This window comes from Ictidomys tridecemlineatus, unplaced genomic scaffold (genome assembly GCF_052094955.1).
Source record: "Ictidomys tridecemlineatus isolate mIctTri1 unplaced genomic scaffold, mIctTri1.hap1 Scaffold_75, whole genome shotgun sequence".
Lineage (NCBI taxonomy): Eukaryota > Metazoa > Chordata > Mammalia > Rodentia > Sciuridae > Ictidomys > Ictidomys tridecemlineatus.
In genome coordinates, this window is record NW_027525461.1 from 484,088 (window position 1) to 501,245 (window position 17,158).

The 17,158-nt window shown below is 35.5% G+C and overlaps 1 protein-coding gene across 6 annotated transcripts in view; it reads right to left on the reverse strand.

Moving 5' to 3' along the window:
* Positions 1-13,896: 13,896 nt before the first annotated feature.
* Positions 13,897-17,158, reverse strand: part of LOC144374571 (uncharacterized) — a 59,259-nt gene continuing 55,997 nt past the window's right edge. For all 6 annotated transcript variants that reach the window (XM_078037328.1, XM_078037327.1, XM_078037331.1 and 3 more), the window contains one exon: positions 13,897-14,061. The gene's annotated coding sequence lies outside the window, so the exon portion shown is untranslated. The remainder of the gene's footprint in view (positions 14,062-17,158) is intronic.

Consider the following 17,158-nt stretch of genomic DNA (forward strand, 5'->3'; position numbering starts at 1 on the left):
TGTGCACAAATAAAAATCCAAACATATTTTTACAAATTAGAATTTATGTAAAAGTTCCGCAAGTTATTGGGATTTATCCAAGACAATAAAATTAAACAAAACTTTATGCTTTAGCAAGAGTTCAAGACTGGATTTTGGAAAGCATTTCATCTAAAATAACATTATTGATATCAAGCATGTAGGAATAAAACTCCCATTAGTGTGTATAAAACCTACCGACAAAGTCAGGTTTATTAGTTATAATTCAAATATGATAGAATTATTTTTTTCTGAGTTCAGTTCTATAATTTTTAAGACATGCACACAGCCATACAAGAAGTGTCAAAATTAAGAGAATAAAACTTTAAAATTTATATTTTTAGTTATACATGAATCCATTTTGGCATAATTATGAAAGCATGGAATATATCTTGTTCTAATTCAGTCCCCAGTGTCTCTCCTTCCCCATCCCTCCTCCCACCCCTGTTCCCTTCCCTCTTCTGATCTTTCTGCCACTTACCCATAGTGATTTTTTTTAAATTAATTTCTTGTGGATGTATACATAGTGAGATTCACCATGGTATTTTTCACTTATGTACATGGGAATGTTATGTCAGATTCATTCCACTCTTTCCTTTTCCCATCTCCCCTTCCTTCTCTCATTCCCCTTTGTCTACTCAACTGAATTCTATTCTTTTTTATCCCTCTACTTTTATTGTGGGTTAGCTTCCACATATGAGAGAAAACAGAGAATGAATATTCATATCACCCCACAAATTACCACATGGTCTTTTGTAGTCAATCTACTTCCTTCACATTTAGTCCTTTGGCTAAACTGTTTTCTTATAGTTGTAACTTTTCCAGGACATAACATGAATGGAATAATACAATTTGTAGCCTTTTGAATCAGTCTTATTTTACTTAGCATGATGAATGTGCAGTTCGTCCATGAAACTGCATGAATTAGTAATTACTTGTGTTACTGCTAAACAGCATTCCAATGCATGTATTCCATAGTTTATCTAGTCAACAGTTTTTTGGCATTTGAGTTGTTTCGAGATTTTAGCCATTATAAATAAAGCTGCAATAAACTTTGCCATCCAAGTTTTTTTTTAATAAATACATACTTCATTTCTCCACTTATATCAAATTATCAACAAAATTGCAAATAACCAAACTGATTTCTTAAATGTCTATCAATTTGTATTCCATTAATAACATATACATATTCTAGTTGCTCTACACTCTCACAGGTACTTGATATTATCAGTCATTTTACTTTTAGCTATTTTAATAAATGCATAATGATAGCTCATTTGTTGATAATACATTACACACTCATTCACATACACTGCTAGATTATGTTTGCTTAAATTATTCAATATAGTTACATTTATGTAGACAAAACAAAGTTATTCTATAATTTTCTTACATTGTCCTTATTTCTTTTTAATATCAAGTTATACTAGACTTATAAAGTAAGCCAAACATTTTCCTCTATTTTGCTTCTCTGAAATATTCTGTCTAAATGATAGCAAATAATTTGATTGTATCAATTTATACTTTTATCTTTATAATATCCTTTCTTCTGTGTACTTTACAAAATAACTCTATGTGCATGCAGAAATACACCACAATGAATTCCAGCTATATGTATATCTATGAAGCCTCATTAAAAATAAATAAGTGAGTGGAAGGTAGATCAGTAGAATAGAGGAAGGGGAGGGAGAAGGGGAGAGAAAGGAGAAGCAAGCATAGGGGACAGAAATGGAGTAAAGTCAATTTCATGCATGTATGATCATATCAAAATGAACCCAATTATTATGCACAACTACAATGCACTAATAAAAGCAAAGAATACAATTTTTAAAAAGTAATAGCAAAGATTGGAAGCAAAATGTCTTATTTAAAAGACTGTATGAAAAAAATATAATTTATTTCCAAAATTAGAGATAGAGTGCTAAACAATAGTTAAGCTTAATTATAGATACCGTAAATATAATGTTGAACATAGAAATTTTCTTTTTTAAAAGGAAATGCATAGAGCAAAACAATTAAAATTTAAAACAGAGTAAACTATATTATATATTCTAAAAGGAAACATGTATATCTGGCTAAAAGGATGAAAAATTTGCCAAGTTATGATGATGTTTACTTCTGGAAGAGTAGGGAAGAGGTAAATTGTGCTGTGGTAAAAACAGAAAGGATTCTGATTTTTCCATAATCTTTAATTTTACTTTAAAAATCCATATTATGCATATGTGGGGAGCACTGATGATAATTTTATAAATTGTACAATTATAGATTATAATTTTAATTATATTTATATTATAAATTTATATTTGCATTATAAATTAGAATCTTATATAATCCTGTGCATTTCCCTGTGATTTTAAAGATTTTGAACTAAAACAATATTTTCCATTTTTGTTAAGATCAAGGTAACCTAATAAAGGTAAAACTCTTCATAAAACTGCATGCATACTAAAAACATTACAACCCTTATTCGATCAAAGTTTAAACTAATGTCATGCACCCATCTCCCACAAATGGTGGCTTGATAAATGAATGAGCTTTTAAAATGCTTCAAATCTTTTCATCATGTGTCATGTTGTTGGTAATTATTAAGTGAGTAACAAGCCAATGACCAACTTCAAAGTGCCAAGAAACATGACAATACTAAAATGAAGGAACCAGATGGAGGCGGGAGGGGGAATGTGCAGAAATGAATGCCTTTCCAATATTCCACACCAGGCTTAGCACACTGTCAATATTCAATAAATGTTAAACAACAATTGTAATGATGAGTACCATCTGCATGCCAAATTTAGAGTGGTAGAAACATACAGGATTGACAGCCCAAAGGCCAGACTCCACTTTCTGAATAGGCCCAGTGTGTACAACATTTTTCTTAGTGCAGTTAATAGCACAAATATTCTTTCAGTCACTCAGAAAAATAGTTCCAATTATCCCTAACTCTGCTCTCTGCATTTTCATTCACAAACCCTTTTTGAAAAATAACTGTCTTCATTTTGTCCCTCCTAAGTCATGCTTAACATTTCTGTCAATTGTTTCTATAAAAATTTCAAGTCTATGTATTATTTCATACTCAGAAAACTCTGACCATGCTATTTTATCTACAATGACAAAAACTTAATTTTTTAGTTCTATTTGTAAAATTTTGTAAGGCTTTAATTCATGTTAGCAACATAATGTTACATGATGTAAGAACTCCATTTATCTATCTATCTATCTATCTATCTGTCTGTCTGTCTTATGTCTGAACAAGGAAAAATGACAATCATATTTTTTTTCAGTCTTTGGTTCCCATGAATAGAGACTAAATAGGCCTTGGAATTCTCTAGTTATAAGCTGTTTTCCCCGTGAGAATGATTAATAGCCATTTTGTGTTTCCTATCTGCAAGCTGAAGGTTGAAACTGCTCTAAAGATATTCTCAAGATGCACAAGTTCTTTGGAAGCCTAAGATCTTTGAGAATGTAAGGACAAATTATCCAGAAGGAAACCCTGTGGACTGTACAAAAAGAAGGTAGCCCTAGAATCTGGTTTGGTGTGCTTTTCCTCAAAACTAAAAAGAGCAACCATATGGAGGGGTGACATCAGCAAGACTGCTGATTAGAGATGTCTGGTGCACTTCCCTCCAAAGCAGAAGAAAAAAACACAAATAAAAATAACACATATTCCACTGAAGCATTTGAAGGAGAGTGCCAGAGTACACTAGGAATGTGACAGAAATGCTATGGAGAACAGAGACCCAGGATAGCCTTGTAAAGAAGGGAATAAACCCAGAACATCTACCATCTTAACTGCCTAGTTGAGATAAACCCCCAAATACAAGAGATTTAATACGGGAATCCGTAATCAGGAGGTCCCCAGCAGCCTTCACTAACATAATGAGCAACTGACATATTTGCCGCTAGAGAGACCTAAAGTCCTCACAGCTCCTGCGTTCAAGTTGGGGTGCTTCTAAGGAATTCAAGCTGCTACATTACCCAAGAGAAAGGGGTCAACCTATCCTCTCCCACTAAGTTCCTGCTACATGAACCATTTTGGAATTCTACCAACCCATGGTCCCAAGAAGCAGGCCAACCTGCCCCCCTATACATAGACCTAAAATGTACTGAGGGGGCTTTCTTTGAGTATCACAGCCCACAGAGGCCCTGAAAAACTAGAAAACAGCCTGAATTACCTACTCACAACTGAAGGAATAACCAAGAGACCTGTGAGTGGCATAACCAAAGGCAATCAGCAAAAACAAAGGCAATCAACACAGTCCTCTGACACTGACAGGCTCCTTCTGAGCACACTGGTGAGGTTGGGTCCCTACACTGTCCTCTGACAAAGACAAATACACCATCCCCACTGTTGGGGGCACTGTTTCATGCTACCCAGGGCCATGAGAGTGATCTGGCTCCATGCAGTCCTCAGACATCAGTGGGTACCCCATGCCCTACTACTATACACACAGTGCCAAACCCACCTGGGCCTTCCAGAACAGCCCCTCACCCATGGGTTTATTAGTAATTGACAATTTCTTGCTTCTGTTGTCACACCAGCCACATGGCACATGCCTAGGCCTACTAGAGTTGCCCCATTCCTACATGACCTACAGAAACTACAAGTACCTTTCACCTACGGCTGCAGATACTGTATCCAGAGCCACCAGAAAACCTGCCCTTCATAAGAAAGCTGAATCCCAGATCACAAAGCAATTCTGTAAACCACCCACACATCCACAAGTATCACTAGCCTGATTCTAGCTGGAAACACTACATAGAGACCAAACTGCTGTGCCCACCTAGAATTAAAGTGACAAAAAATATAAAAAACCAACATAATGTTATGCTTCTAAAGGATAAAATAATTCTAATGACAGATCTCAGGGAAAGGGAAATTAATAAATTACCTGAAAAATAATTTGAAATGGTGACTTAAAGGAAACTCAATGAGAATCAACACAAACTAGACATCTTAAAAAAACTAGAAAATCAGCTCATGCTTTCAGTAAGAAAATTCAGCAGAGGTCAGAACCAAACAGAAATCTTAGAACTAAAGCAGTCAACAAATTGCATTCAAAAATGTAGTCAAATGCCTCAACAATAGACTAGATCAAGCAGAATAACAACAACAACAAATTCTCAGCTTCAAGACACATCTTTGAAATGTCTTCAAATATCTTTTGAAATATCTTTTTTTACTCAGATGAACAAGTTTAAAAAATAAGTAAAAAGGAATAAGGAAAGACTATGACACTTATGGGATAATACTAAGCAAATACTTGCATTATTATGTTCCAGACAAAGAGAAGAAGAAATAGTTATAGAAAGCCTACTTAACATAATAATAACTGAAATCATCAAAATTTTAAGAAAAATGTGAAAATCTAAGCCCATGTAGTCCAAAAAACCCAAACAGATTTTCCAAAATAAAAGTCTTCTTTGAGGCATAATATAGTCAAAGTGTTAGAAGTCTAGGAGAGAATTTTAAAAGCAGAAAGAGAAAAGCATCAGGACGTATATAAATGAAAAGCTGTTTTCTCAGAAGAAACTGTAAAGATAAGGAAAGATTGGGATAAGGTATTTAAAGTCAAAACATAAGGAAGGGAAGAAGGCAGGCAGGCAGGCATACTAACATTTAGAATTAAAAGATAAATATTTTCCAAGATAAGCAAAAATTGAGAAAACTTGCCACCAGACCAGCCTTAAAAGAAATGCTTACCACAATGTGGAGATTCCTTTGAAAACTTGGAATGAAACCACCATTTGACCCAGCTATTCCACTCCTTGGTCTATACCCAAAGGACTTAAAATCAGCATACTTTGTTGACACAGCCACATCAATGTTTATTTATAGCAGCTCAACTCACAATAGCTAAATTGTGGAAGCAGTCTAGATGCCCTTTAATAGATGAATAGATAAAGAAACTGTGGCATATATACACAATGGAATATTGATTACTCAGCATTAAAAGAGAATAAAATTATGGCATTTGCAGGTAAATGGATGGAGTTAAAGAATATCTTGCTAAGCGAAGTCAGCCAATCCCAAAATACCAAAGGCCAACTATTATTTCTGATAAGTGAATGCTGATCCATAATGGGAGAGGGGGTGGGCATGGGGAAAATGGAAGAACTTTGGGCAAAAGGGAGGAAGTGGTGGGGAGGGGACATGGGAGCAAGAAAGACAGTGAAATGAGATGGACATCATTACCCTAGGTACATGTATGATTACACATATGGTACAATGCTACATTGTGTACAACAAGATAAATGAAAAGTTGTGCTAAAATTGTGTACAACGAATCAAAATGCATTCTGCTGTCATATATACCTAATAATAATAAATAAATAAATTCTTATCAGAGTCCTATTTCCAGATGTGAAGGCTTTGTCATTAAAACATGTAAAACTACAAAACTCACTAGGACAGCAGATATACAAAAGAGAAAAAGAATCACCTTATCCATACAGAAATCACCAAATCAAGGATAAATAAGAAAGTAAGGAACAAATGAAATAAAATGAAAGCAACCAGGAAAAAATTAATGATTTAATACCAATATGTTCTTAACTATACAAAAGTTGAATGTAAATTAAAGTACCCAATTAAAAGATTAAGACTGGCAGAATGAATAATAAAACAAAATGTACTGTTATGCTGCTACAGTTCATGTGTTTTTAACTGTGCAGTAAAAACTTGTGAATTGAGGGATGAAGGAAGCTATTTCATGCAAACAGAAATTTAGGGGGTAGAAATAGCTATACTTATATTAGATAAACAGACTTTTAAAAGTAGAAATCTATTAATAGAGACAAAGATGGGCCTATAAAATGATTAAAGAACAATAATAATTATGAAAAATGAAAATATCAAAAGCTTTAAAATTTAGCATTTAAAACATAATCTTATCACCTGGGACATGCTGGCACAAACTGTAATCCCAGTGACTGAGAGACTGAGACAGAAGGATGGAAATATCAATGTCAGCCTCAGCAACTCTCATAATAAAAAATAAAAAGGGCTTTAGAAGTACCTCGGTGATAAGCACCCCTGGGTTCAGTCTCCTGTACCAAAAATACCCTGGTACAAAAAAGATTGGAGTGTAGCTGGCCATGGTGGGGCATGCCTATAAATCCAGTGACTCTGGAGGCTGAGAAAGGAGAATCACAAGTTCAAAGCCAACCTCAGTAACTTAGGTCCTCTGCAACTTAATGAGACCCTGTCTCTAATAAAAAGTAAAAAGACCTGGGGATGAAACTCAGTGGTAAAGCATCCCTAGGTTAAACCCCTAGCACACAACCTCCTCCCCAAAAAATGTCATATAGGTGATAGTCTGATGCATTATTTGGGGAGATGACCAAGACTGACCCCAACATCATGCAGGATCTCACCTTATTGAGCACATGCTCAGGAAATGAATGCAAGATACACGTCAGACTACATCTCATCAGATCATTGCAAAAATTGACAATATTGGTAATCACACGGTTGGAGAAAAGCACTCCAGACTCCATAATTTAGGCTAGGGTGGAAGAGTTTGGAAACAAAAATCGGATATTGCCACACAGAAGAGTTGAAGGTTGCTAGTAGTTTACCCTGAAATTTGGAACACTATTTTCCTAAACTAAGAATGGTTTCTTGCAGCTAACTACTATGTGTAGAAAGATTTTATATTATAAGGTGCATTCTTATGACATACCATGTAGTGAGTTTATGGAGTGATTTTCCCCCCAGTTTCTTGAATATAGTATCTTAAAGTCTTGACCCTGGTCTTAATTATTATTAAACACTAACTTGGAATAATGCCAATTATCTAGTACACTATTATTAAACACTAACTTGGAATAATGCCAATTATCTAGTACACTATACATTAATAGTGAAGGAAAAACTCAACATAATCATTTGATGCAGAAAAAACATTTGAAAAAATCTAATACCTTTCCATACTTCAAATACACACACAAAACAAAGACAAAAGAAAACTTCTTCAACATGATGAAGGGCATTTATGAAAAACCTAACATTATATTTATTAAAAGTTACAGCCAAAGAAATTAGGCAAGAAAAAAATTAAATATCTGATTGGAAAAAAAAGGAGAAAAATTATCTATTGGCAGATAGCAAGATCTTACATATAGCAAATCCTAAGCCAATTATGATACTGAATTCCTGTAAAGTCTTTGGAGGCTGTGTGGGAAGCTAAGAAAAGAGGACCACAAGTTGGAGGCCAGCCTGGTCAATTTAGTGAGACCATGTCTGAAAATAAAAAAGAGCTGGGACTGCTGTAGCTCAGTGGTACAGTGCATGCCTACCATGCAAAAGACCCTGGGTTGGATTTGATCTCCAGTACTACACATAATGACTCTTAACACACTCTCTCTCTCTCTCTCTCTCTCTCTCTCTCTCTCTCTCTCTCTCTCTCTCTCTCTCACACACACACACACACACACACACACACACTCCTAAAGAATACACACAATTAAAACTAATAATAAGTTTTATTTCTGTGTTTGAGGTACATTTGGTATTATCCTGGATGATTGGTTTTCTCTCCTCTCATCTCCAGCCCTTGCCAGGAAGCCAGCCATGTCAGTCACTGTGATTATTACTGTCGCCATATTTTAAGGATGAGAGAAATGTTAAGTGTCTTGCCCAAGGTCAAAGAGCCAGACAGTGTTGGTTCCTGAGCTTGGGTCTCCAGAGAGCTAGGATCTCCCCTTCCAGGAGGGCTCTGTCCCAGCCCCTCAGAGCCTCCCCATACCCTCAGGAAACAGGTTTCTCTGAATGTAGAATAGACAGGCAGGCCAGGGTTAAATAATATATATTATTTATGAAGGTGAAAACATCATGAGGGAGTGGGTGAGGACTCAGGACCCAGAGGCCTCCATGTGGAAAGTTGGATTGTGAGAGTTGTAGCCTACTCAGGTAAATGAATCCACTGATATGAATTAACCCAGTGATATCTGTAGAGAGATGGGTCAACTAGGGGCATGCCTTGGGGCTTGTATTTTTGTTCCTGGTGAACTGAAGTGCTTCTCTCTCTCTCTTCTCTCTTTTTCTCTCTCTCTCTCTTTCCTGGTGTCATGTTCTGAGCTGTTTCTTCTGCCACCTTCTGCCCTCATGTTCTGACTCAGCTTGAGCCCAGCACTATGGAATCAGCTGACCATGGACTGAACCTCTATAAATGTGAGCTAAAATAAATTTTTCCTCCTCTAAATTGTTTCTTGTTGGGTATTTTGGTCACAGTGATGTAAAAGCTGACTAAAACAGTGAAATTATTCTTCAAAAGTGAAGCAGAAATAGAGTTTCTCACATAAACAAAAACAAAGGGTATTTATCACCAGCAACCTGCTCTGAGCCAACGTTCAAACAAGTTCTTCAAGGAGAAGAAAAATGATGTAACCTGGATCTACATAAAGAAAATGAGAGCACTGGCGAAGAAATAAATGTGAAATGCCATCTTTCTTTGTCTTATTCCTGATATAAAAGATAACCATGTGTTTAGAGCGGTAACAGTAACCATATATTGGGTGATTATAGCATAGGAAAAAGTGAAATTAATGAGAGCAATATCATAGAGTACCTGCCCTACACGTGAAAGGGTGGAGTATTATTTGAGGATGTTCTTATATTCTTATGATGTACATTGCAAACTCTGGGGCAACTACTAAACATCTGATAAAGGAGGATAGTTGATATTCTAAGAGAGGGAATAAATGAAATCATATAAAATGCTCATATAACCAGAGAAATGGGAAAATGCGTAAAGAACAAAGGCAATATAGAGAAAGAAGTTATAAATACAATAAATACTACTCCAACTCTACCAATAATCACTCTAAATTGTGACTACTCTAAATATGCCAATTAAAAGAACAAAGTGTCAAACGGAATAAGAAACAAGACTCTACCATATATTGTCTGTAAAAAAAAGCCACTTTGATTAGGAAGACCCAGTTACAATTAGAGCCAAATTATGGACAGAGATGCACTATACCAACTAATCAGTGGGCATATGCAATAGCTATATTGATTTTACATAAAGTACATTTCAGAATATGGAAAATTATCAGCAATAAAGAGGGACAAACTCCAAGAAGACATAGCAATTCTAAATATGTAAGAATTTAGCAACAGAAATCTAAATATGTGACACCAAAACTGATATAACTAAAGGAGAAATTGACAAAATTTACTACTATATAGTTGGAAACTTCCAAAAACTTCTGTCAGGGCTTGATAGATGAAGCAGGCAGAAAATCAATAAGGATATAGTTGACCAGAATGGCACTGTCAATCAACCTGATCTTATTGGAATTCTGAAATACTCTCCCCCAAAAGAATAGAGTACACATTCTTTTCAAGTTTACATAAAATTCAGAAAGGCACACTGTGTCCTGTATCATAAAATAGTCATCAATAAATTGAAGAGATTGAAAATCAAATATATTCTTATACCACAACGAAATTAAGCTGAAAATCACCAATAGAAAAAGAACTGAAAAATCCACAAATATTTGGGAATTCAATAATACATTTGTAAATAACAAATGAGTAAAAATAGTCCCAAGGGAAATTTTTAAATATTTTGAATTCAACAAAAGAAATTACAATTTATCAAAATTAACAATTTATCCAATGAACTCTGTAAGCATTTAGTGCACTTAGTGGAATTTATAGCACTGAAGACACAGATGAGAGAAGAAGAGTGGGCTAAACTCAGTAATCTAGCTTTTAAAAGCCAAAGCCAAAAGAGCAATTTAAGCCTAAAGCAAGCAAAAAGAAAAATCAATAAAATTAAAAACTATAGAAAGTTACTACAAACCACTTTATGTCCACAAATTTGATATCTCAGCTAAAATAGATGGGTTCCTTGACAAACTAAACTACTCACACTCACACAGGGAGAAATAGACAATCTGAATAGGTCTGTTTCTATTAAGGAAAATAAATAAAAAGCCCACAACCTTCTAAAAGAGAAAACATCAGGTTTCTTTGGCTTTGCTGGTGAATTCTATGAAAAATTTGAAAAACTAAATGACCTCAGTGGTGTACTATTTCTCCATCATCTCTCCAGAATATACTGGTTCATCAATTCTAATAAGTGTGCCATATTAACAAAAGGTATAATAATAAGGACAGCTGGGTGTAGAGCATAGGAGAACTATGTCTTTATATCCATGCAATTTTTCTTTAAATAAAAAACTATTCTAAGAATAGTTTAATTTTTTAAACAAGAGCTGAAAGCAAAAATTGTCAAACTAGAATTCTATATCAAGCCAAAAAAACCAAATAACTTCATAAACATGAATACACATAATGTGTGTATATATGTATATACTTTATATATGTATACACTTTGTATATTGAAATCAATATATAAAGTATTAAGAGAAAATGGAGACAATTCTGATAAAGAAAAGCTGGCAGAACCCATCACCAGCAGACCTGTACTCCAAGAAACACTAAATGAAGGTCTCTGGATGAAAGTAAAGTGGTACCAGTAGATGATCAGATCCTCAGAAAGATATAAGTGCCAGAAATGGTAACTATGTAAATTATGCAGGAGCATAGTTTCAAACTATCACATTTTCTCTTAATTCATTTAAAAAATATCCTACAGTTTAAAGAAAAATGACAGCATTGTATGGTGGGATTTATCAGGTATGGAACTGGAATTTTTCTCAGAACTGTGGCATATAATAGGAGGTTAAAATTAGTATGGACTGGGCGAGTGTGGTGGCACATGTCTGCAATCCCAGTGACTCAGGCTGAGGCAGGAGTATCAAAGCTAGCTTCAGCAACTTAGCAAGGCCATAAAAACTGTACTGAGACCCAATCTCTAAAAATTTAAAAAAAGGGGGCTGGAGATGTGGCTCAGTGATTAAGTGCCCCTAGGTACGCCCCTGGTACCAAAAAAATAATATAAAGTAATAGTGTATGGACTTAGAAGGTTTTTACATTTTAAATAAAGACATTAATTCTAAGTTGATGGTTAAAATTTAAGACTGCAGAAAAGTAAGAACAGAAGAGCAGAGGTCAGATGGTACAAACAGGAACCAAAGAGCAAAATATGAGGCCTAAGTCCAAATATATCAGTAGTACATTGGACAGAATGAATTAAACACCTAGTTAAAAGGCAGAGATTATCAGAATGGGTTAAAAAATCAAGACTTAATCATGGTTACAAGAGATGTGCTTAAAATCTAAAGATACAGATAGATTGAAAGTTAAAAAGTCAGGAAAATAATAATGCAAAAATAAAGAACGAAAGTTGGAACTGCTGTATTAATATAAGATAAAATAAACTGCAAAAGTATTAGCATAAATAGAAATCCTGAAGAAAGATATGACAATAATTAATGCTCTTGCACTAAGTAACAGAGCTTCAAAATATATAAAACAAAAATCAACAGAATGAAAGGGAGAAACAGTTACCAACCATTGCGGGAGATTTTGATACGTGCCTCTCAGTAAATACATTAAATGGGTAAATAGAAGGATGGAGGAACAGTATCAACTACCTCAGCCTAACTGATGTTATATAATACAACACCCAACAACTATAGAACTCTCGTTCCCTTTAAGGGCACTTCATAAATTAATTGAAACAGATCATATTCTGGGCCATAAAATGATATTCCTTACCAATGAATGGGATGGATTCAAACTCAGAAGCTTCTTCTCAGCAAAGGGAATGATCAACAATGTGAAGAGAGAGCCCACAGAGTAGCAGAACATCTTTACTACACACATATCAGATAGAGCACTAACTTCCAGGATATATAAAGATTTCAAAAATCTTAACATCCCCGAACCAAATAACCCAATCAATAAATGGTCTAAGGAACTGAGCAGACAATTCTCAGAAGATGTATGTTCATCAACAAATATGTGAAAAAAATTTCAACATCTCTAGCAATTCAAGAAATACAAATCAAAACTACTCTCAGATTTCATTTCACTTCAGTCAGAATGGCAATTATCAAGAAGACAAGCAAAAATAAATGTTGGTGAGGATGTAGGGGAAAAGACCCACTCATAGATTGCTGGTAGAACTGCAAATTGATGTAATCATCATGGAAAGCAGTATGGAGATTCCTCAGAAAACTTGGAATGAAACCACCAATTGACCCAGTTATCCCACTTCTCAGTCTATTTCCAATAGACTTAAAATCAGCATACTACAGTGATGCAGCCACATCAATGCTATAAAGTAGCTCAACTCACAAGAGTTTTACTATGGAACCAACCTGAGTGTCCTTCAACACAGGAACAGATAAAGAAAATGTGGTCAATATGCACAATGGAATATTACTCAGTTTTAAAGAAGAACAAAGTGATGGCATCTGCCAGTAAATGAGTGGAAGTTAAGAATATCATAGTAAGCAAAATAGGCCAATTCCAAAAACCACAGTTTAAATGTTTTCTCTGATATTTGACACTAATTCACAATAAGGAGCGTGGCTATGGAAGAATGAAGTTACTTTGGATTAGGCAGAGGGGAGGGAAAGGAGGGGAGCCAGGTATGGGGTGGGAAGAAGAGTAGACATTATTGCCCTAGGTGCATGTGTGACCACATGACTGATGTGATTCTACATCACGTACAACCAGAAACATGAGAAACTATACTCCATTTGTGTATGATGTGTGAAAGTGCCTTCTACTGCCATGTATAACTAATTAGAACAAATAAAAGAAAAGAAAAAAGAATGGTGGCAGCCAGGGGTGGAGGAGGAGGAATGGGAGTTCTTACTTACATGGTGGTAGAGCTTCTGTTTGGAGGGACAAAAGTGTGCTGGAAACAGAAGGTTGTACAATATTGTGAGTGTAATTAATGCCTCTGAGTTGTCCACTTAATAGGGCTAAAATGGCAAATTTAATGGTACCAGTCCTTTAAAACAATGAACCCTTTAATTATTAAAATTTTTAACATTTTCCTTTCCAGAAAATTAAAAGAGTAGGATGCCATTCATAGTTTTTTTTCTTGAGAACCTCCCTGGCTCCCAAGATGTGAGGCATTAACTTGTGAGCCATTTCACCATGTTCAGGAGTGGGTACTGCAAAGAGAAAATAAAAAGTGCATAATTTAGAAGCAAAACATTTTATGTACTTTCAACTAAGGCCTGAAGACTACTTATGAATACAGTTGACTTAAACAACCCATATTTTAATACCTGCCCCAAACCTTTCTTAGTCACAACCATAACTTTTATAAGCTGTTTGGAAAACAGTTGTTTTTAATTGTTCTAAATTCTGAAAGTCAACAGTTAAACAGACCATTAATACACTCATGTCAGTATCAAAAGGACACGATATTTGATTGAACCCATGGTGGCTTTACCAGTGAACTACATCCCTAAACCTTCTTTTAAATTTTTCAGATAGGGTCTACCTCACTTCTTAAGGCTGGACTTAAACTTGTGATCCTCCCTCTTTAGGCTCCCCAGTCACTGGGATCACAGGTGTACAACCATTGAGTATAGCATTTATGACATTTATAAGGTAGCTCAACAAGTTATAATATAATTTATCAAGTTACTGGAACTATTTTGAGTGTGTGTGTGTGTGTGTGTGTGTGTGTGTGTGTATGTGTGTGTGTGTGTGTGTGTGGTGTTAGAACCAAACTCAGGGCCTTGTGCATGCTGGCAAAGCACTCTACCACTGAACAACATCTCTAGCCCCTCTGCATTCTACAAAGAAAATCACTATAAATACTACAGTGAGTAAAATGAGGTTATCATTCTCTCTTCCTGCTTGAATTTTGTATCCTCCCGCCTTCCCCTTCCTTTATTGTTTCTCCTCCTCCTCCTCCTCTTCCTTCTCCTCCTCCTCCTCTTCTTCCTCCTCCTCCTCCTCCTTCTTCAACTTCCCTCCTTTCCTCCTTCAATTCTTTCTTCACCAACTCCCCCCACCACTGCCCTTTCTTTGTAGGAGGTGGTGCAAAAACTGAACCCAGGAATATGCTAGGCAAATAAGTGCTCTCCCACTGAGCTATACACCAGCCCTCTTTTCACTTTATTTGGAGACAGGGTATCTCTAAGTGGCCCAGGCAGGCTCCAATTTGAGATCCTCCTGCCTGAGCCTCTCCAGAAGATGAGATTACAGGTGTGTGCCCCCAAGGCCTGGCAGCTTCATCTTTTCTGGGTTAAGTATAAATACAATACATTTGCTTAAAGAAAACAAAATCAACCTGGGATGCATAAAAGTATTAAGAAAAATGATGACAATCCTTCTATCAATATGGACTATCCTGTTAAAACTTCACAAGCTTTTTAAAAGTCACATTTCAAAATGATTTGGATATACTGACACTCTCTTCCTTCAAAAGCTATATGCCAGTTACATCATTCCTAAAAACTGACCATAAAATGATTCTAATGGCTAAATTGAATAGTGCCTTAATATGGGTGTTTTCATAATTTAACCAATCCCCTTTATAAAATCTTTGTATTCTTTAATTTTTGATTATTACCTTTAAGTTTCTAGAAGTGAAATTATTTCTAATTAATGGATTTTTTAGTATAAATTTTAGGTTTAAAAGTGAGCAGACAATAGGGACCCTCGCTAAGTTGCCTCTGACACAGGAAGGACACTTAAGGGATCCCGCTGACCTTCTCCAAAACTGAAAAGACAACTAGATAGCCTTGCAAATGCTTTTTCCAAATGCATACTGGGTCTTAAAATGTGGATCCTGAAATTTTCCCATGTTGGCCCCTCATTTTCTTATTGATATCTTGCATTACAGTGCAGTATACTTACTACAATGATACCTATTGTGGATACATATCTATATATTAATACACTTTTGTTGATTTTTGGAGGTGCTGGGGCTTGAACCATGGGAACTCGTATATGTCGGGCAAGCACTCTACCACAAATGAACAAATACGAACTTACGTCTATTAATCCAAAGCTAACACTTGACATTAGAGTTCACTCTTTCTATTGGGTTATATAATTCTATGGGATTTGAAAAATGAATATCGTCCTGTGTATCTACCATTATAACATCATACTAAATAAATTCACTGCCCTAAAAACCTACTACTCATCCTCTTCACACCCATGAATCCCTGCAATCAATGATTTTTTAAAACTCCTCATACTTGAGATGTCCTAAATTACATGCTAGGCAAGTACCCTACCATGGATTGAACACTTCTAGCCCACACGCTACACTTGGAATTGGAGAGCATCTAGCCCCTTTAGATGGAAGGGCAACACTAAGCACTATGCTCTTAAAGATCTTTCAGAGAATAATATGCCCACACCATAGGCATGTAGTCAATTATCCAAGTTATTTCCCTGTTATAAATAAAGAGATAAAATTCTTTCATGCCTTTTGGTGTTATGATATCTCAGTTTTAATCCATGAATACTATTCTACTGTATGGATGTAGCACATACATTGGATTTCTTTTGTTTATATTGTGGTGCTGGGGATGGAATCCAGGGCCTCAGCAGGCTAGCCATGTGCTCTACCACTGAACTGCACACAGTCCTCACATTCACTTTTTGAAACACATCTTGTTCCAGATTTAGCAAATATGAATAAAGATGCTATAAAAATTTTGCACAGGTTTATGTGTGGACACATCTCAATGCATGGGGGTAAATACCTAGAAACACATTGCTGGGTTATGTGGTAAGGTCATGTTTCATTTTGTGGGAAACTGAAAAAACCCTCTTCTGGAGTGGAGCCTCCCATTAGCAATGCAGGAGCATTCCTGTTGCTCCATCTCTCATTTTTCACTTTTTTATTCTTTCTTTCCTTAGTGATTAGCTAAGACTCCATCTTATTATTGAATGTTTGCATCTTTCAATGATCACACTCGACTATCACATGACACACCATGTCACACAGAACAAGAATCTTAGGGTGGTTGTTCTTGGCCCGGATGCTCTTATTGTCATTTTACTTATGCATACCTCCTGCCTCCACTGTTACTATTTTTATTTAAATGGTTTTATCTTTTGAAGATACTTTTATAACAGACAGACATTTATTTGTTCAGGTAGGTAGAAGTACTTTTTACTTTACTTTATTTGAGGAAGCTATTATTTAGCTTTTGGGACATACATTTCTGGGTTAGTTTTTTCTATCAGAAATTCAATACACATGATGAAAACCCTTGAAACTGTCTCACAGCTTAC